The sequence below is a fragment of the Macrosteles quadrilineatus genome, unplaced genomic scaffold (assembly GCF_028750875.1).
Source record: "Macrosteles quadrilineatus isolate MER2022 unplaced genomic scaffold, UCM_ALF_1.0 Scaffold_2__2_contigs__length_208266976, whole genome shotgun sequence".
Classification (NCBI taxonomy): domain Eukaryota; kingdom Metazoa; phylum Arthropoda; class Insecta; order Hemiptera; family Cicadellidae; genus Macrosteles; species Macrosteles quadrilineatus.
Window position 1 is genome coordinate 99,069,182 of NW_026542595.1, and position 15,275 is coordinate 99,084,456.

The 15,275-nt window shown below is 33.4% G+C and overlaps 1 protein-coding gene across 1 annotated transcript in view; it reads right to left on the minus strand.

Annotated features, from left to right (window-relative positions):
- The window catches only part of LOC128986461 (uncharacterized), a 140,555-nt gene extending 131,352 nt beyond the window's left edge, over window positions 1-9,203 (minus strand). The window contains exon 1 of the mRNA XM_054406847.1: window positions 9,088-9,203. The gene's annotated coding sequence lies outside the window, so the exon portion shown is untranslated. The remainder of the gene's footprint in view (window positions 1-9,087) is intronic.
- Between the last annotated feature and the right edge of the window lie 6,072 nt (window positions 9,204-15,275).

A 15,275-nucleotide genomic window follows, 5' to 3' on the forward strand; every position in this document is an offset into this window, starting at 1 on the left:
ATTTTCGAGACCTGTGATAGTATTCACACACAAAAACTGAATAGATTCTTAGTTTGCCATGCAACGTATGGAACATTGCTTCAGACTTTCTGTTGCTTATTTATTGGGTGGATCCACCATTTTTCTTATGTACTCTGCGTTGTCTATAAACTAACAGTACACTTACAACACTAGATTATCAATTGTCAGTTGCATGTCAGTTCCAGGACCTCGTCTACTTCTACACTAAACTATCAGTGAAGCAACGATGATCCTGCAGATTGTGTCAAAATAAATACAAGACACATTTTATCCCTTAGCTCATTCACATTATTGGCCACATTGATCGTCTGATGAGGTTTGATTACCTAGTCAGCAATCAAGGCAACTTAAGACTTCTAAATATGATTAAAGTAGGGACTAAAATAAACACAACATTAGAAAACATCAAAAATACAAATGAGTGTCATAGTTTACTTAGTTATGAACACATTAATTTAGAAACACTTTATTAGCAAAGATGGGTGCACCAATGTTTCTCAACTCGCTCACCAATGGGGGAGCGAGCTGGCGTAGTGGTTAGAGCGCGGGACTTCAGTCCCCGAGGTCCCGGGTTCGATCCCCGCCAAGTCACCAATGGATTTTATCTAAGTGATAATGCCGCAACCCCTAGGTCTAGCCTGAAGTAATGTGAAAAACAATCCCAGGCTCGTGCCTAGCGTCCTTAGGACAAAAAAAAATGTTTCTCGGTGTCGAAATTGTTGGCAAAAACCAAAACAAACAACCGCAACAAGCAAAATATCTGTGTTTACGATGTCACTTATTTTGGGACGTGGCCTTTACATTTGCCACTAGTAATTGATGGTCTCCTCAACAGCAAACAGGTGAGAACAGTTTTAAGTAATTAATGTTTCAATAATATAAGCTTACTAGCTGTAACCCGCGGGCTTTGCCCCGTTTAACTTCTTAATTTTCAAGATTATCTCGTTCGCATGGCTCAATCACGTCCTGGTTGAAATTTGTTCGCTACGCTCACTCACCTTTAGGTTGGAGCTCGTTCGCTGCGCTCACTTGCCTTCAGGTTAGCTCGTTCGCTACGCTAACTCGCCTCCAGGTTGAAGTTCGTTCGCTACGCTCACTCACCTTTTGGTTGCAAATTAGCTGTTGTCATAAATGTAAAAGAAATAATAGTGCTGCACCCTGTTGGTAATTTTTGTAACTTTAATGCTATTGAACATCACAGAACAGAACCAACTTGTTTAATTGAAACAGCTGTTAAGATTCAATAATTTCATTTCTCATAAGGTTAACATGGGAAACTCCAGAGCCACTGGGGCGGAGCCCGAAAGGATTTTTGAAATAAGAATATGCCTATATGTTAATCGGGAATGTGAGCTATCATCATGCCAAATTTCAGCCCAATCCGACCAGTATTTTTCGCGTTCACTTGTCACAAACATACATCCATACATCCATACATCCATCCATCCAAACTTTCTCATTTATAATATTAGTAGGATCATTGACCTTACTAATATTATAAATGTAAAAGTTTGTGTGTTTGTTTGTTTGTTTGTTTGTTTGAAGTTCAATCACGCATTAACTACTGGACGGATTGGGCTGAAATTTGGCATGATGATAGCTTACATTCCCGATTAACATATAGGCATATTCTTATCTCATAAATCCTTTCGGGCTCCGCCCCAGTGGTTCTGTAGTTCCCCATGTTAACCTTATGAGTATTCATATTTAAAGGGAATAAAAGAATTTAGTCAGCTGTTTCAAATAAAAAGGTTTGTTCTATGACATGCAAAAGCATTAAAAAGTTATAAGATTTACCAACAGGGTGCAGCACTGTTATTGTTTTGCATTTATGAAAACAGCTAATATAATTTTAACCAAGCAGAAACAAAACAACTGTGATACACAATAAGAACTGTCAAAGAAGGCTTGATTACAGTTATATTTATGTTTTTAATTTCATGAATAATTTGTGATATTTTGCGAATGTTTAATACCTAATTTATTTTTAGTGGTAGAACATTATGGCTATGGTAGATGTGTAATACTATAGTATACCTTAAATTTAAAGAAGCAAATGTTATCAAACCGTGTCCTTCCCCTTTGCATTGAGCATAACTGCAATAAACATTTTAAATACTTATATGCCAACCCCGTACGAAGGACGGGTACTCTGCTAGTAGATTAATAAAGTTAGTTTTAGATCAATTACAAGAGTTGTTTGTGTATTTAACGTGCGAATTGGCACTTAAAACTCGCGTTATAGTCCAGGAGCTGAGGGGGTTTGAGCATGCATGAAAGTAGTACGCAATGTTATTGCTGATTATTGTAATATGGACTGTGGTGATCAAAATTACGTATGTCGCCTATTTCAAAAGTGGTCGATAAGGTGGGGGGGAGGGGGCAAACATGGCGGTTTGCGCTATGCGTTAAAACGCTGATAGTTCGAAAACGGTAAAAGATAGAACATCGGTTAAAACGTCGTTGGAATTCTAAAAATGTGGAAAACAATAATGGTTATTGGGTCCGAGGTCGTATCTCTATAAATAAACAAGTTATAGTATAAAAAATGTAAAAATTGACTTTTTGTGTAGTTTTTTTTTACCGAAAGTAGAATTAATTTGTGAGTGTCGCAAAGAAGTAATATCAAATATCTTTGCTGATAGTTGTAATATGGACTGTGGTGATAAAAAATACGAATGTCACCTACTTTTCAGGTGGTCGAGAACTTGGGGGGAGGGGGGCAAAGATGGCGGAACGCGCTCTGCATCGAAACGACTGTAGCTCGAGAACGGTACGAGATAGGACATCGGTTAAAACGTAGTTTTAATCCAAAAAATATTACCAATAGAAAGGTCATTGGGTAAAAAGTTGTATCTTAACTAATAAAAAAGTTATAACAATAATAAGTTTAACAAAATCTACAAAAACAAATCTTACAAAATCGTATGGATTGTTGATAAATAATAGTGCAATTACTTAATTACTCGGCTAAATATTAACTAGATGCATTTTCTTATAAGAAAAAAATATATTATTAAGAATACATTTGGTTTAAAATGTAAAACACGGCCTCCAAACGCCTTGGGTTTCGTCCGATTAGTCTGTATTATGCATTTGATTGCGGCGAAACCCCAAGTATTATATGTAGTTTGGAGGCCGTGTTTTACATTTTAAACCAAATGTATTCGTAATAATATTTTTTTTTTCTAATAAGAAAATGCATCTAGTTAATATTTAGCCGAGTAATTAAGTAATTGCACTATTATTTATCAACAATCCATACGATTTTCGAAAAAAATTGCTGTACGATGTAGATTTTGTTAAACTTATTATTGTTATAACTTTTTTATTAGTTAAGATACAACTTTTTATCCAATGACCTTTTCTATTGGTAATATTTTTTGGATTAAAACTACGTTTTAACCGATGTTCTATCTCGTACCGTTCTCGAGCTACAGTCGTTTCGATGCATAGCGCGTTCCGCCATCTTTGCCCCCCTCCCCCCAAGTTCTCGACCACCTGAAAAGTAGGCGACATGCGTATTTTTTATCACCACAGTCCATATTACAACTATCAGCAAAGATATTTGATATTACTTCTTTGCGACACTCACAAATTAATTCTACTTTCGGTAAAAAAAAAAAAACTACACGAAAAGTCCATTTTTACATTTTTTATACAATAACTTGTTTATTTATAGAGATACGACCTCGGACCCAATAACCATTATTGTTTTCCACATTTTTAGAATTCCAACGACGTTTTAACCGATGTTCTATCTTTTACCGTTTTCGAACTATCAGCGTTTTAACGCATAGCACAAACCGCCATGTTTGCCCCCTCCCCCCCACCTTATTGACCACTTTCGAAATAGGCGACACACGTAATTTTGATCACCACAGTCCATATTACAATAATCAGCAATAACATTGTGTACTACTTTCATGCATGCTCAAACCCCCTCAGCTCCTGGACTATTACACGTTACATTTTTCCTACAGTTGCTATAAAGCATATTTTCACCACACTATCATGTTTTTGGCTGTATTACATACGTTAATTGGTGGCCGAAAGTTACGTTTTGCTGGCGATGCCAGCTGTCCATAATTTGGGGACCGAGCAGGTTTTTACAGGCCGGGGCCGCAAAATCAGCTGTCCGCTTACTTACTTAAAACATGAATGCATTTTAAATACACAACCAAAATCCATAGCATTGCAATAGAATTGTGTTATTGTCACCGTTGCCTAGCAACTATTTATTTTTATTTTTGCTGATTCCTCAAATTATTTCTTCACATAACCTTAAAGTTGTAGTTGTGTTGACCATCAGTGTGCATTATTATAGTGGTGAATAGTGGTAATAGGGTAAAGTGTGGTGAAAAATAGTGTTCGTACCACGGACCGAAATGGTTTTGCAGCTCTCGATCATTTTAAGTTCTCGACTTCGTCTCGAACTTAAAAACTATCTCGAGCCGGCAAAACCTCATTTTCGGCCCTAGGTACGAAATATACTATTATAATTAGTTTTTCAAACACCATACTATACGTTTTTAGGTTAGGTGAAATTACAGCTGATCGTAGTCGTAGTATATTTAAGTGTTGCCAACTTATTTTCAAGGGTACACGTGCCTAATAAAAGCACACTGTTTTGAGTTGTATGGTTGGAATACTGGAGTGCGGCAAAAGTAAGTAAATGCAGTATTTAGATACTTTGCGTGCTATAATCAGTGCACGGAAGCCTGCTTTGTCAGGTAACTGAAGGAAAAATACTAAGAATATTTATTTAACACGTGTCAAGTTATTTTTGATTCCATTACATGAGGAGCCTATTTTTTTGTTTGGTTTATTTTCAAAAACTGCTCTAGTCCCTTAAGGTATTAGTAAATTTGTATTGCCTAAATACGTATAAATAATATATTGTAGGGGTTGGATATGTATTTAAGCTAATGGCAAAAATATAATTTTGACAGTGGCAGTACATTTTGCGAGTGGCCCATTTAAATTAGTTCTATTAGAATAAACTTTGACTTTAGCTTGTTTTATAGATGGGATGAATTTCTTTATAATGATAGGCTAAAGGGTCAATGGTACTACGAAACTGCGTTTCAAATGGCATTGCAACCACCAATCGTGCAACCACCAAAATACCATTAAGCTGGTATTTCTTAGTGTTGAAAAATTGTGATAGATGAAGTGAGTTATCTTACTTAAAAAAAATAAATAATTGCAAAATATTTATTCAAATCCTTGGGGAATTAACTAAACTTAGAATCTTAAAATTAAGTTAATCTGTTAACTAAAGTTAGTATCCATATAAACAAATTATTTTCGCTTTGCTCAGATGTTTTTAACCATGGACTTCCGATCGATACGTCCTCTGGAAAAACGCTACGGTTTCATTTTTAGTTGACTTTGACAAATGCGATTGATGATAGAAGGCCTTGTCATTTTTGGAGTGTTTCCAAACAAATATTTTATAGTATGATCACAAACAAGTTGGTTGTGGTCTTAACAATAAATTGGGATCCACTCGGCAGCCTGAAGTCAATTAAAGATGGCTATATGGATTGAAATATAGGTCGGGATTAAACATTGGAGAATTGGTGGGATTTGAACACGGTACCTCAGAGACTGAAGTCCCGTGCTCCACCACAAGACCAGCTTGCTCCCCCTATATCAACTGGGAATACATTAGAACCTTGATAACAAGACTCTCATAGGGATCATAAAAAAGACTTGTAATTAAGGTTGACTTCTTATCGAGGTTTGCAATAACATGTGATTAGGGGTAAAATAATTTCAAGGGGATTTGAAAATGACCCTTGTTATCAAGGGTGACTTGTTATCGAGGGTCTTCTTATCGAGGTTTTACTGTAGTAGTAAAAATAAAAAAATCATTTTACGTGCGAAGCTATGAGAGGCAACACTTAACACAGTTCCTACAGTTTGTTGTGAGAAGTTGGACTGAGAACGAAAATATCCACGACCTTGACTTCAACGCGGTCAGAACACTCCATCGCACTGTATCGACTGAGTTTAGGGAATGTAGTATCATTGACTATGTAATGCCACTTATACAATGTCAATTGCATTGGCATTACAATGACAATGGATTATACATATAAAGAAATTGTTAGAACTAAAACCTTTGTTATGAGTTTCATGTACGGATAGACTTGCGCTGCTGGTGTATACTGAGTTTTTCTCCCTTATTTTGAGTTAAGTTTTACAAAGTGTGCTTGATATTTGTTATCATAAAAAATCAATAGCTTATTAACTGTAACTTTTAATTCAACAAGTTTTGAAGCTTAAATAAAAGAAAATAAGTAGAAATCAACAAAAACGCTTTAAAAAAATCTGAAGCATGTTTTAATGATTTAAATAGGCAATGTTTAGTTTTCCAAGTAAAACCTAATTGCAGTAGACGATCCTAAAATATACATGACATAACAACTAGTCTTCACATCATTGCCAAATGCATAGCTTGTTTTCTTCTGGTCAAATGATTTTAAGCTAATTTTTCTGGTAAACTCCCCCTGTTTTTGCAAAATTTATTTATTGTAGTAGTAAAATTAAATAATATAATATTTTATTTTCCATTAATTATATACATCAGTACATTGTATTGTTTACTTATAAATAATACAGCAAACATTACTATCTAGAAAACAAAAATTATATACTGTAGAAAAAAAGTGAACATAAATGTAAAAAACAACCTTCAATAACAAAGGACCTTTCAATAACAGTATTGCGAATTATTTACATCCCAATACTTCTTAAAATAACATTTTAAACTATTTTATGTACCTATTCGGCCAAATTTTTTGCGTATAAATTACTTCAAGTATGTGGAATTTTTCATTCACTTTGGATATTTAAGTTCGACGTCTTACCTAATTGTAAACAATTAAAGCTTGTTTCACCTTTTTGTCTTAATATCCAGTAAAGTTTGGGTGCCTTCATGTGAACCGAATGTGTTCCCTGATTTTGGATATCCATTAACAGTATTATGCTCTACACTTTCTATACCACAAAACGATTAGTAGTTAGTAAATTAAATAGTTTTACATGGTTAAAATAGTTTTTAAAATGCAAAATAGAATCACATAGTTTTGTACATAATACTTAATTAATTGATCTTGCTTCAACATTAAATAACTCGACTAATAATCTAATTAGGCTACTGGCAACGAAGGGTTAGTTTTTTCTCTAGCCCGAAGTTAATTTGTTTCTAATTTGAGGAAACTGAATGATAATTTACCAAATGAGAAAAGATGCTAGTAGTAAACTAACAACGGATACATCGTAAATTATTTTTTGTGTGTTAAAAAATAGGGCTGCTGATTAAAATAGTAAATTAAACACAACTGAGCACCTTGACATTATTATATTTTTATAGAAGTATAATATATTTATACTTCTAGTCCGAAACATGCTACTTCTATATTATGTTTAATTTACTACTTTATAATGAATTGAAATACAATAGTAAAGGAAATTGTATATTTTCACACTATTGCGTAATAATTACGAAATTATTATCCTATTTATTTATATAAAATACCGCAAAACTTTAATATTTTACCAGAAAAAATAAAAATCTGATTCAGTAAATATGCAATAATTTCCCCCTTTAATCACGAACGAGTAAACATCTAAACACCAAAATTGTAAAATGTTGATCTGGTCGAATTATATCGACATTCCAATCATCGTCAGGCCCAATAGGAGAAGGGCTAATTTAAATTCCGCAAAATATATTAAATTATTATAATAAATAAAACTTTATTACACTTTGGTTTAATTAAAACCATAATTGAAATAATAAAATAATTTAATAATTAAGTTTTACATCATTAACTGGATAAACATTGCAGTTACGTGCATTAACGTATATTCTACATGCTACATTAAAATGCATTTTATTTCATAAATGATTATATAGTGATATTTTTTTTCTTATCTCCCTGTACATATAGACTACTATGGATATATTACTGCTTTCATAAAAAAATTCTGTTTTGAGTTTTGTCTTTTGTTTAACTCCCAATGCTGTAAATATTACGACCCAAAAGATATTGAGTTTTTAGCGATTCTACCCATAAAATATAATACAAGTTATTCCCACTGATTACCATTATAAGGTTTGTTGAAAAGCTAATGAGAGAAGGTTTAATGTGTCTGATATAGTTAATTTTAAATCAAACTATAAAATAATATCTAGTCGAGCAATATTAAAAATACACGTTACATACGTTTGAAACCTGTAAATTAAATTCTACGATAACTAAGGGTAAATTTTGTAAAATTGTTTATAACAAAATAATTCTATAATTTTCTTCTTTAGATTAGTAAAACAAATCATTTTAGCAAGATTCATTACAATATATATTTTAACAACTACAATAATTTTAACCAACGCTTTTTAAGATATTTTAGTAGGCCTATATATCCTAGACAAAAGCTTCAGTAAAGAATCGACCAAACCTACTTTTCACGTAGTTAAATTTCAATAATAGATTGTAGTTTCTAGTTAAAACGCAACAGATCCCAGCTTGTATTCATCCGCTGAGGGACTATTTGTTTTGTACAACCTGTTTGTAAAAAGACCACTTGTTGGCACTTGTTTCTTGTTGCTGTTGTTGTGAGGTCAATGAGGGTTTCGATACTTGGCGTTAAATATTGATTCAATATCGAATGAGTGTTTTTAAAGGTATATAGATCCAGATTATCGATTATGAATACTCAAGGATGTTTTTTTAGGATTAGATGATGAAATATAAAACCAATTATTCGTTTACTATCGAAGATATATTACAGGGTAATTGTGCTTCTAAAAGATGAGAAGTAGTATCATAAAAGTTTACTTTTGATCCAACAGACCATACATCATTTTATGAAGAATATAATGGGAAATTCATTTTAAGTATGATGAAGACGTGGATACAATAGTTTCAACAGGTGTAAGAGGTGTTCATATACACAACCTGAAGTGGAAATACTCTCACAAATACTTAGACGACACACAATTCTTTTGCTACGTAGTCTTCGATTCTACAAATCTTTGTGCAAGGTACAAACCTGGACCGGGTAGGCGTATCCAGTACTCCAGCCCGTGCACACCACAGCACAACACACCACTACACGAAGCACAGCACAGGACGCACAGAAGCACGGGCATGCACAGCCCACCCGCGACTAAGGGATACTGACGGTGGCGGGCGGGGCGACGCCGCGGCGGCGCACAGGGGCAGATCGATGGGAACCGTCGCGACGACAGGGCAGGTGATAAGGCAGGAGATAACAGATGTGAAATTGAGAGTATCAAGATAAGGGTGGTGACGTAGCATTTGGTTAAGAGGAGAAAGAGTGAAATGAGAATCTGGCTAAGGAAACTGGAAGTAACATTATACAATCAGGTCAGGGAAAATGTAATCAGAGGATCAGACCAAGGAGACTTGAAGTAACAAGTGACTTTGGAGAAGGTGACTTGAAGTAACATTATGACCAGGGGGCTTGAAGTAACATACGATTCGGACTGGGAGAAAATTTATCAGAGTTAAACCGGTGAAACTAGAAGTAGCATTGTAAAATCTGGTCAGGGAAAATGTAATCAGAGGATCAGACCAAGGAGACTTGAAGTAACAAGTGACTTTGGAGAAGGTGACTTGAAGTAACATTATGACCAGGGGGCTTGAAGTAACATACGATTCGGACTGGGAGAAAATTTATCAGAGAGTTAGATGAAGGAAACTGGAAGTAACATTGAGATCTGGTCAGGGAGTAAAATGTGACGGAAAATCGGTTCTAGGAGACTGAAATCGACAAGTGAATAAGAAAAATAAGACTGGAGATGGTAGGAGAGATAAATAGATAAGTTGTGGTAAAAGACACTCATGTCGATAGGACTGGAAGTAAGTGAGAATATGGCTAGGGAGCTGAAAGTAACATTATGTTCAATTTCATTATTGAACTATTGTTAGTCGTAATTCAACGGTTGGACTAATTACGTTGGACATTTTCTCCGTGTTCCAATAAGAGCGGGTAGCTATCGGTAACTTGAGGCGGAATTTCATGGGGAAGTAGGGTAATACTCCCTCTAACGCACCAGAAGAAAATAGGAGAGTCACGAATGAAAGCCTTGTCTAAAAGTTTTGTGGTGGTCAAATTGCCGAACACAGACAAAGATTGTACAATCTGTTAGAAGAGACGGATATCAACCCCGATTGCTCTGCTGTAGCCATGGTCGTAGATTGAAAATGACGGTAGAATCTGGGCAAGGATATTGAAATTAAGATGAGAACCGGGTAGAGAAGGAAGAAATTAACCTGATAATCAGGCAAGGAGGACGGCGGTAACATGTCTAAAAAGCACAGGGTTGAAGTAGTTGTCATTTCCAACAATCAAAGAGCAGAGGTAACCGTTAAGTCCGACAACCACGGGATTGTGGTGACAGTAATAATCATGTCCGGCAACGTTTATTATGAATATTTCTTCGGAAGAAATACTTACAAACAGGTGATGTCAAATGCAATGCTTTCAAGTAAATGTTGTCAAGAAAAATTGGCGTCGCCTGGTTTCCAACATAAAATCTAAGGAACATAAGGGCATGGTTGTCTCCATATTATGTTAAAGAATGCCTTTTCTTAATTTCAAAATATTGGCAAAGGTCACAAGTTTAGCATGATCTATAGTAGCTATCTCCATACAAATTAACTATGTCTTGCGTTCAAATCTTGAATTGCAAAAGTCCTAAAACTCCCGAAGCAATTCAGAGAAAACATCTATTTTTAAACTTAACGATCAATAAATGTTCTAGTTGCTAGAATTTATTTATTAAAATAGCTATACAGTAGCTCTATGTTAAGTACAGACAGTAAACAATTTAAATTCATAAGACAATATAGCAAATATTAAAAGACATTCACAATGCAAAATTATACCTCAAATTGTAGCAGAAACATGTTCATTTCTCAACAACGCTTCTGCCCTTCCATCATATTTCAAGTGTTTTTCAAGCCGTCAAGTGTAAACAAAGTGAAAAGTCAGGGACGAAAATGCGCTTCTTCTTCCGCGATAAAATTGTTTTGCTGAAGATAAATTTTTAGTCTTTCTCTACAATAGTTGTTGTTTAATAAGTATCTAAAGTTTTTAATAACGTAAAATACAACTTAAACCTTGGAAAAAAGTTGCCATTTTTAATATAAAAAGTTTTATTGTAATGTGTTTCAACAAAATTTCGTAGGATTTTTGAAATTATTTGTTATTTCGTTTCATGGTATGGATAATCTTATGTTTTTCTTTTAATTCATAGTTTTTTATTGTATGAAAACTTCTTCCGATTGAGAGTTTTGAATACAATGATGACTTTTCATTTTGTTAAATGGATAATAGGTACTAGTAACTGGAAACAGGAAAATTTTACAGTTGATCAAGTTAATAAGTTGATTTCTTGTGCCTTGACACTCAAAACAAATTTTATAGAAACGAAGTATCTCCAGAAACAGTTTTATTTTTAACATTCTATTTATTTTACCCCATTATATAATTTACACGACTTTGTTACTTTGCTAATGGGAAACTCTGTATTGTATACATACGTTATCAAGAATAGTAGAAGTAAAGATACATGATTTAAATAATATCAATTGGCACACACTAAGCTAGATTTTAGACGTCATATTAAATGAATATTATTGCTTGTTGACATGTACAGCTCTTCTTTAAATTTAACTCATTTTATATTTGTTAGTTTTGATTGAATGGTTAAATAGTTTGATTGGAGGTTAAATTGAATCAACCAGCGAGCGCACGCGGGTATAAATATGGTTATGAAGGCAGTAAATGTAGGCCCGGACTGAGGAATGAGTCATAAAATGGCAATAATACACTCGGCCCCGTCAACCACTTGACTGGAATAACCATATGGCTCAATATGAATAAAGAGGCTCCGATTAAATACCAACGTTCCAACCAAGATGGCTTCTAAAATTGGATTCTTTTATTTCATTATTATTATAGATTTTAAATATTTTCAGTAAAATATTTCTCATACTATTGTAAAATCTAAAGACTGTTATTTATTTATTTATTGGTACATCTATTGGTAAATACTAATCCAATGGTACATACTGACCCATTGGTAAATACTACATCCGTTGGTAAATACTGATCCATTGGTAAATACTACATCCATTGGTAAATACTGATGCATTGGTAAATTCCGATGCATTGGTAAATACTACATCCATTGATAAATACTACATCCATTGGTAAATACTGATGCATTGGTAAATTCCGATGCATTGGTAAATTCCGATGCATTGGTAAATACTACATCCATTGGTAAATACTACATCCATTGGTAAATACTGATGCATTGGTAAATTCCGATGCATTGGTAAATACTACATCCATTGATAAATACTACATCCATTGGTAAATACTACATCCGTTGGTAAATACTACATCCATTGGTAAATACTACATCCATTGATAAATACTACATCCATTGGTAAATACTGATCCATTGGTAAATACTACATCCATTGGTAAATACTGATGCATTGGTAAATTCCGATGCATTGGTAAATACTACATCCATTGATAAATAGTGATTCATTGGTAAATACTACACCCATTGGTAAATACTGATCCATTGGTAAATACTGATGCATTGGTAAATTCCGATGCATTGGTAAATACTACATCCATTGATAAATACTACATCCATTGGTAAATACTACATCCGTTGGTAAATACTACATCCATTGATAAATACTACATCCATTGGTAAATACTACATCCGTTGGTAAATACTACATCCATTGATAAATACTACATCCATTGGTAAATACTACATCCGTTGGTAAATACTACATCCATTGGTAAATACTACATCCAATGATAAATACTACATCCCTTGGTAAATACTGATCCATTGGTAAATACTACATCCATTGGTAAATATTGATGCATTGGTAAATTCCGATGCATTGGTAAATACTACATCCATTGGTAAATACTGATCCATTGGTAAATTCCGATCAATTGGTAAATACTACATCCATTGATAAATAGTGATTCATTGGTAAATACCACATCCGTTGGTAAATACTACATCCATTGGTATATACTGATCCATTGGTAAATACTACATCCATTGGTAAATACTGATCCATTGGTAAATTCCGATCCATTGATAAATAGTGATTCATTGGTAAATACTACATTCATTGGTAAATACTACATCCATTGGTAAATACTACATCCATTTGTAAATACTACATCCATTGGTAAATACTACATCCTTTGGTAAATATTACATCCATTGGTAAATGCTGATCCATTGATAAATCCTGCATCCGTTGGTAAATAGTTATCTATTGGTAAATAACATATCCATTGGTAATACTAAAGGGCAAGCGATTGTGTATAATTAAATCGTTGTATTTGGTTGACTTCTTTAAAATAATTTAATATAATAAGATTTTTTTTAAATAACCTTAGAAATCGATACGAATTTAACATAGAAAACGCTCACAAATTACGGTCAATTAATTAAATACTGCTTGCTTTAAAATGCACATGCCAGCCAGTACCTAAATGTTATAATTCAAAAACTAAACTCACAGTATACCACGCAGTCCTCTTTTCTATCTTGCAATACGAGATTGAATTTTGAGGGGCAACTTAATATTCTAAAGCAGTTTAAGATTCAAATTTGTTAGATTTTTATCATTTATGTCAAAAATAACATCATGTTTAAACCTTTATTTGTTAAATATGAGATTTCAACTTTGTCTTCAATTTATATATGTATTTGAAATGATGGTTAAAAATACCCCCGCCGCAGCAAACCTGCAGACTAAGCGAATTTCTATTTGCCTGATTGGATTTACACTAAAATGTCTACTTAAAAATATAAAAATTATTTCCTATTTAAATAAAATTAGTTCAACAAGTACTTAGGTTTGCTGCATCAGGGAGGGCAAAACTTTTTTTTGTAAAATGTTAATAGTTAGTAAGAAATAAAAACATTTTCCAAATTTGATCAAAATATGTTCATAAACAAGCATATATATAGATATAGATATATAAAAATGTGAACGAATGGTGTTTTTGGCATCTGGGGACATCAAAATGAAAAAGTAAATTGGTCCCGGGCCTAGGTCTTACCATGAGACCTACGGTAATAGCTACTTCCCTGTAGGGAAATTCGCTAATAAGCTATCAAAAGTACCATGATAAACAATTTAGTCACTATCCTACACGTTCAAAAGAATTTTAATTTCTAAGACATCGATTTTGCTTTTATGATGAATCTCCTTATTCCCGCTACCTCCAAAGATATTGGCAGTGTTTCAAAATTTAAAAACCCTATTAAACTAACAATACACTTAATAAATAATTCTTATCCAATATCTGAATATTTAAATGATAAGTAAATTAATAGTATTTTTTTCAAGTATAATTTTTTTTTAGTTTTTTTTTATATTTATTACACTTGCTTCACCAGGATTTGTGAAGTGTTTCGTGGCAATAAAGTAGTATGACATTTAATTTAATTCCAATTCATTTAATTTCGATGTATTTTAATTAATTTGATTTAATTTCAAATAGCAAGAAACACAAACGAAACAGCACGACCTTTACAGAAACGAGACGGGAAAATCTTCAAATTGAAATCATCTAATCCTTGGCCCATCATATTGATCAGTGCAGGAGACAGATTTCATGAGGTCTATATTTTTTTACAATTAATTACTATACTAGTGTACCTGTTACTCGACCAATTGCCATGTACCGGTATTATACAGGAGTTATTTTGGAACTTATAACAGTCATAATTTTCGATGAGTTTTAAAGACCTAACTAAACTCAAGTTTGATTCTAAGTGAAATGTTTTTCGTCAGCCGGAAAAACCTTGTTCGACTACCTTTTCACCTTTTAAATTAGTAGTCAAACACTATGCCGTATCAACACTTGCTTGTTGTTTGTTTGTTTAAACATGCTTTCAGAAATACTTTAAAACTTGAAAAAAATGTTTATGAAACACTTTAAAGCAATATTTAGGCACTTTATCGTACAAATTGTCGGTATGGAATAAACAAATTTTGTTCAACATTAGGAAAACAAACAAGTGAAAGAGTAAATAAAATGAAAAATTTTGATTAGTCAAATGTTTGAGTTTGTATGACTGCGAATAACATAACCTTACGGCTTTACTAAATTAGCTCTGAACATATGTTGTGTAGCGTCATTAGAGC